General features: G+C 32.4%; 1 long non-coding RNA gene across 1 annotated transcript; it reads left to right on the top strand.

Moving 5' to 3' along the window:
- Positions 1–214: 214 nt before the first annotated feature.
- On the top strand, positions 215–7,096 carry LOC127702441 (uncharacterized). Its single transcript, XR_007982429.1, has 2 exons — positions 215–568; positions 6,923–7,096. It is a non-coding gene; the product is annotated as an uncharacterized LOC127702441 (long non-coding RNA).
- The last annotated feature ends 758 nt before the right edge of the window (positions 7,097–7,854 follow it).

The raw sequence follows: 7,854 nt of genomic DNA, 5'->3' as shown, positions 1-7,854 counted from the left end.
GAAAATGATTGGCTGTTGAATATTAGAGGGTCTGGATTAGGTTAACAGAATAGAGAACAGAAGTCAGAATAAAGGCCAAAAATATAAAGAGAAGAGAAAAATAGGCAAAAAAAAAAAAAAATAGAGAATAATGAGGTGCTGAAATATAAAGAATATAAAGAGAATAATGGACAAATCAAATAAAGAAAAAAGAAAAATGGCCTACAAAATTAAAAGAGTACTGACATGGAGGACCCCATCCAGACCATAATATAATGTGAAATCTGTTTACCAACTGGTTATATAAATGCATGAACACTGAATAGTACGTTTAACAGCAGAGTTTATTTCGAACGGAAAACAATGGACAGGAGATATTTCGCTGTGCTGGTAATATTCATTACCATGCCATTTATATCTATCCAGAATCCTGTATGTCATTCAGGAGAATGCTGGTATCTAGGCCAATGCTGGGAAAACAATCGAGGAATACAACCAACAGCTGAACTGAATGAGTATACCGGATGTCTGAAAGTTCTCTTGTGCAGGGACGGTGTAACTCTTGTAAGGAATGTATGTCCTAACTGATGTAAGTAGATTTCCATTGCATCAAACTAGATTAATTAGGAAGAGTTGCACATGGCAACCCGTCATATGTGATAAGCGCAATAATACAATATAGGTGCCATATAGAACTTTTCTTGTATTTTTAATATTTAGGTGAAAATTTTTTGTCGTTTTTCTAAGGCAATTGTCCGAAAAGCCGTTGTTATCGCCTTAATGAAGAACATAGCTGATCATTCTCAAAACTTATTCAACATTTTAAACAAAAAATGAAATATCATAACTCTGTTTTTGTCGTCCTAACAGCCTAATGTACTGTCGGTCGACACATAATGTTCTTTTTCAAAGCTTGCGGATTTGATAATTTTCTATTTTGAGTGACCCGTGTAAAATATTGTAGATCACAACAGACACCTTGTTAAATCTATTTTGCGTTAATATAATCAAACAACTAATTTGTTTTTTTTAAATCAATGTTTTGACACATTACTAAAAAAAATAATTATAAATTTTGAGGGCATTGAAAAGATAGAACCGTTGGGTCTGTTAAATATTAACTATTAATTTAAATGAAATCGGACTATATATCTTGTTTGAACTGTGATTTGAAAAAAAACCATTCTAAGAACTTCGCTGCATATTTGCGTTGCTTATTCTAAGTGATAAAAGTGCCAGTGAACGTTGATGTCCGCGTTTTACACCACGAAATTTACTCTGGATACAGACAAATCTGTGCACATAAAGTTGTAAGGCATGGTAGGAACTAGATAATACGATTTTAAATACATTTTATGTTTCAGAAACTTACCTTGATTTTGAGATTCCGTTTTTTCCGTTTCAACCAGAGTGCCAAAATAAACTAACACTTGCATTAATTTTCATTTGATACGGTCCACTCATTTACACAGTTTAAATCCTATATGTTGTGCAGATATCCATTGTCCATGTCAATCTCAATAATTAACTACTATTTTAACACGGGGGAACATCTCACACATTTTTCCAAACTTAGTTGATTCTTTGAACGAAAAAAAAGCATCTAAAATTCCATAAAAGTTAACATTTTAAAAAAAAATAAATGCATTTAAAAATTGATTACCTTAAAGCTTTACAAGTTGCACAGGTTTGTTTGAACTCGGAATCTTCATTTAAATAAACAAATTTATGTGACTTTATCTTATAAATACTCATTTTTTTTCCAAATGTAGAACATGGTTGATGGGTTTCATTTTTTTTTTTTCTAAACCTTAGCATATTGAGGGGAGGTAACTTAATAATTTGTATAACTTTTAAAAGAACCTAAAAGAAATGTTTCTATTTCATGAACGGTGACCCCAGTTTTCTTTTGAAATTCTGAAAGCATTTCATAAAAGCTATCTTCTCATATTTTATTTCAAAATTCTGCCTTCGATTAACGTAATAATGTTTTTCTCTGTATAATATAATCCATACAAATTAATTTTAGCTCACCGGGGCCCGAAGGGCCCCATGTATGCCATCACTTGGCGTCCGTTGTCTGTCGTCGTAAACTATTTCAAAAATCTTCATCTCTGAAACTACTGGGCCAAATACCTTCAAACTTTAACTAAATGTTCCTTAGGGTATGCAGTTTATAAATTGTATCCGAAGCTTTGATCCATCGACAAACATGGCCGCCATGGCTGAAAAAAGAACATAGGGGTCAAATGCAGTTTTTGGCTTATATGTCAAAAACTAAAGCTTTTTGAGCAAATCTGACATGGAATAAAATTGTTCAATTGGTCAAGATCTATCAGACCTGAAATGTTCAGACGAATAGAACAACCCATTGTTGGGTTGCTGCCACTAAATTGGTAGTTTTATGGAAATTTTGCAGTTTTTGTTATCTTGAATATTATTATAGATAGATATAAACTGTAAACAGCAATAATGTTCAGCAAAGTAAGATCTACAAAAAAGTAAAATGACCAAAATTGTCAATTGACCCCTTAAAGAGTTGTTGCCCTTTAAAGACAATTTTACACAATTTGTTCATCAAGTTTGCTAACATTTAAAAATCTTCTCCTCTGAAACTATTGGGCCAAATACCTTAAAATTTTAACTAAATGTTCTTTAGGGTATTTAGTTCATAAAATGTATCCGAAGCTTTGATCCATTGACAAACATGGCCGCCATGGCTAAAAATAGAACATAGGGGTCAAATGCAGTTTTTGGCTTATATCTCAAAAACTAAAGCTTTTAAAGCAAATCTGACATGGGGTAAAATTGTTCAATTGGTCAAGATCTATCAGCCCTGAAATTTTCAGACAAACCGAACAACTCATTGTTGGGTTGCTGCCACTAAATTTGTTATTTTAAGGAAATTTTGCAGTTTTTGGTTATTATCTTGAATATTATTGGAGATAAAGATATACTGTAAACAGCAAAAATGTTCAGCAAAGTAAGATCTACAAAAAAGTTTTTATGATCAAAATTGTCAATTGACCCCTTAAGGACAATTTTACACAAGTTGTTTGTTTTTTAACTTAAAAATCTTCTCAAATGAATCTAGTATAAATTTTGTATTTTTATTTCCTTGTACGTCAAGTAAAATAGACACTATGGCTCAAAAGGAACGTATGGGTAAAATGCATTTATTTGGTTTTGAAGAAAATATGACAGATACTATGAACATTTAAATGACATTTTTAAGCCACTCATTAATATATATTGAAAAGCAAAAATAATCATTGATGAAAGATTTAAGCAAATAAAATATCAGGTGAGCGATTCAGGCTCTTGAGAGCCTCTTGTTTCACAACCTGTAGTTTGAAAACAAGCACGGTGACCACCATGTTTGTCTCCCCTGCGCCAACGGCGGCGTAAACTATTTGTATGAAGCTTGATATTTCAGAAGGTAGAAATCCTAGAAGTTTCATACGTACCTTGCATGCAAATGCCTTACGTTACGAAGTATCCGTCTTGTAATATGTCCATTGTCCCTTGCCTTATTTTTATGGTTCAGCGACTGCTTGAAAAAATGCCCAATTTTTCATGTTATATTATACTCGCTTATAATGAGTAATAGGATAACGATATTTTTATATGGGATCCTTACAAGGCCTTCCGTGTTCCGCCAGTCAAGGTTCACCTGGCCTCCAGCACGACCTCATTGCATGGATCAGTGAGTTAAGTTTTTCTATTGAAGTCCTTATCTCGTATACTATAAGCAACAGGTCAACTATATTTGGTGTCTGTAATGATTGCAAGTTATACATGTCTGACTGACAGGTTTCATCTGCCCTTGACCTCATTTTCATGGTTCCTTGATTTGTGTAATATTTATGTGATTTTGGTCTGTTTCTCGGATAATATAAGCAAAATATTAGCTGTATTTAGGGAATGGAATGATTGTAAGGTGTACATGACAGGTTTCATCTGACCTTGACCTATTTCATGGTTCATTGGACAATGTTAAGTTTTTCATGTTTGGTCTGTTTCTCTGATAAAATAAGCGATACGGTAACTATACTTGGTGTAGGGAATTATTGTAAGGTGTTTATGTCTGTCTGGCAGGTTTCATCTGACCTTGACTTCATTATCATGGTTCACAAGTCAATGTTAAGTTTTGGGGATTTTTGTCAATTTATCAGATACCATAAGCAATATGTCAATTGTATTTGGTGTATGGAATGATTGTAGACAAGACAAGACAAGACAATGTTTTATTTAAGTCTCGCTTCTTACTAAACATTCACGCATTATTATAATTTCACATATAAAACAAGAGCCACTATAAAAAAAAAAGATTAAGAGAGATAATTTGTATATATATCATAGGTTTGAACGTTGTTTTCAATTTAGACTTGTTTATATTTTTTCGTTTGGGCTTGTATTATATTTTCCTTCGGGTTTATATGATCCGTTCATCCTATTTCGACTCTCCAAAATTCAAGAGTCTTATTCTTAATTGAGGTAAATTATATGGCCTTCCAAATACCGTTTCGATCCTAAACATCATTGAAGAGACATTAATTGTCGAAATCCGCATATGGTGTACAAATCTTAGCACCTCATGTTTGTGGTATATCATCTTTTCCTCAAGTTTATTGTTTTCTGTTTGGTATTAAATTAATATTAAGATCCATTTTGCTACATCTGGTGATCAATTTATTTGGCAATCGCCAATGGCAGTCAGCAGGGTTCAAGAACATCCGTTGTTCGACCTATTAGTCAAATGCGTTTTGTTAAAAATATACTTTTTCACTTTTTTTGTCTTTTGGAAAATGTTGTTTGTGCTGTATTTAGACCCCTCTACCAAGAAATTTGTTTTACATGCACACGTATAAAAATTGCGGTTTTTATCCAACACTATCATAGGTTTGAAAGTTGTTTTCAATTCACACTTGTATATATATATATATCATATATACACACATGAAATATAAAACATGAAACATAATAAAAATATACATTTTAAGAATATAATAAACATTTTCTTTTCAATAAAATATCATAGCAGATTAGCAGTGTAAAAGTAAACATTTTTGTCACTAAATAAAAATACAAATTAATTGTCATCTGACATACTATAAAAATCAAGACAAAAAGAATTAGTATGACCAAACAAAACAACATCTGCACATAGTGGGCAACTCAAAATTACATGTTTCTCAATTGTTTTATCGTTACAATTAAAACATATTCTATCATTAATAGTTAAGTTCTGATATACCGGCCCGTTTCAATTGTTAGGGGCGCAACACCACAGGGAAATGTTGCAAAAGCGCTTCTATATTTCACTTGTAAGGGGTACATGTCTGTTTGGCAGGGATCATTTGACCTTAATTGGCCTCACTTTCAGGAGTAATTGGTCCATCTTTACTTTCTTGGTTAAATATGTTTGTCGGATACTATAAGCAAAAGGGTAAACTATATTTGGTGCATGGTATAATTGTATTGTGTACATGTCTGCCTGGTAAGGTTTCTTCATTTACACAGATCATTGATGAATAAATGTTAAAGGGGCATTAGCTGTCAAATTCATGTTCACCAATTTGACTCAAATTTTCATATTTGATTTATAACATACTAAAACGCATATCCAAATTACAAAAAGTCTAAAATAAACAATTAACAATGCATGAACATGATAATATGTATCAACATTTCGTGTGTATTTTTGTCTAGACGTCATCTATTTAACCATCGAGATGACCTCCGAAGACTACCGACGGTCATATAACCCGATATAAATATAAATTTTAATAGATAGTGACCACGTGCAGTTTGATTTTTCTTAGTCTGTTTCATTTCATATTGTAGGTTAAAAAGTATGTTTATCATCGTTGTTGCCTGCATAAGAATGATTTTTTGTGGATCGAATCAGTCAACCAAATGGTTCATCCTTGTTTCACTTTTGATGTTGACATTCTTTTCCTTTTAATAGCTGAATGCATGCGTAAACAATGTCCAGCTAAGGGTTTAAATTAAAGGTCACACGAATACGGATTCAATGAGGTCGAATTATTCACTTGCAAGTGAATAATTTATCAGCGATGCTTCTTAGCTTATTTTGACAAAGTTGAACCAAATTGGCTGCTTCAAGCAAATTATTATTTTACTATTTCACTTTCATAAATGATTGAACAAAAAAAATTATTTTGATTTTTTTTCATATCTCGTAGCTTTATGCCCCTTTAAGGTTGTGTGATACTTGTAGTAAAACCTTCATAACAAGCATTCAACATAAATTCAATCATGAACATATAACAATATATACATATTGGAAAAGTATGAACAAAATCTTGGTTTTCGTTTACACTCCCGTACCACCTTCAATCGTTTTTTTTTTGCAGTCATTTTCGAAGTTTTCTTTCGGTAGTCAAAGAAGTCATGCATACGAGTTTTTCAACTAAAGTGTTTGCATCAATTTACATTGTAAGAACTATCAAGTTTACAATTTTATTATGAATTATTCTGTATTTAAAAATATATCGTTCAAAACAAGTACTGGTAGCATTCAAAGGCACATAAGTAAAAAGGTTGCTGCTAACAGGTCTACAAACGTAATTGTATAATATTGTTAGTATATATTGGTTTGGTTTATTTTAAATGTGCTTAAGTGATATGAATAAAGGCAGTTTGCAATTTGTATTACTATAGGCGTTGATTCCTGTATTTAGGAAATCTGCATGTGAAGTTAATAACTAGTGTTGATTCCTGTATTTAGGAAATCTGCATGTGAAGTTAATAACTAGTGTTAATTCCTGTATTTAGGAAATCTGCATGTGAAGTTAATAACTAGTGTTAATTCCTGTATTTAGGAAATCTGCATGTGAAGTTAATAACTAGTGTTGATTCCTGTATTTAGGATAACTGCATGTGAAGTTAATAACTAGTGTTAATTTCTGTATTTCAGAGAATCCTGATGTAGCCTACTATAATGATGAAAGCAAATAACAATGATGAAAGAAAATACGACAAACTTTAGCAGTGTGTTTTTTTTTTGTTGTTTCGACCACACAATAATATAATATATACATGTATAAAGAACGAAGTATACTTGTGATAATAAAACAAAAGTGCTACTATTTACACGTATTTTTGTAAGGTAATATTTATACTGCGACAAATGAAAATAACAAAAATAAAGGGAGTAAGAACAACATGTTGAAAAAAAGAATAAGGTAAACGTCAGTGAGACAGCACACCAACGAACGACATTCATAAACAAAATACATCTAGACGGCATCAAAGTCTTCAGAAATAAACCAGTGTGTATACAAAATGTCAAGCTCCTTATCATTCCAGGTCAAAATAAGTAGTGATTATGCGGAGGTCTCCAGAAATACCGATATAATTGAATAAATTGCTTCCCATTTGATTCCAAGATTTTATTAGAATACAATTCAACCTAGAACGTTTTTATTAGGATGCAATTCAACCTAGAACAATTTCTAAAGCAAATGTCCTTTGATACCAACACTCGGTAGCCGAGTGGTCTTAAGTAGTGAAGTACTGTATCACTAGCTTGTCAACACTGAGGTTGTGAGTACGAATCCCGCACGTGGCAGGTGCGCTCGACTTCAATCTCAATTGACTAGTATTGTCAGTTTTCCTACCGAAGGTCGGTGGTTCTCACTGCACTCTGGCTCCACCAATAAAAAACTGACAGTCACGAAGTGCTGAAAGTATCGTTAAACATCAATCAATCAATCGAACCAATGTCAGGAATATGTTGTCTAATGCTAACGCATTTTTTCCCAAATCAAAAATATCAGCTTACCTATGCCAAAGTGTCGGTATGATCTTGTCTCAGTATTCACTAATCCTGTCCACTGTATTCCAAAT

Source organism: Mytilus californianus, unplaced genomic scaffold (assembly GCF_021869535.1).
Source record: "Mytilus californianus isolate M0D057914Y unplaced genomic scaffold, xbMytCali1.0.p SCAF_5, whole genome shotgun sequence".
NCBI lineage: Eukaryota > Metazoa > Mollusca > Bivalvia > Mytilida > Mytilidae > Mytilus > Mytilus californianus.
Note: the sequence above shows the minus strand (reverse complement) of the source record. Positions and strands in the feature narration are given on the sequence as shown.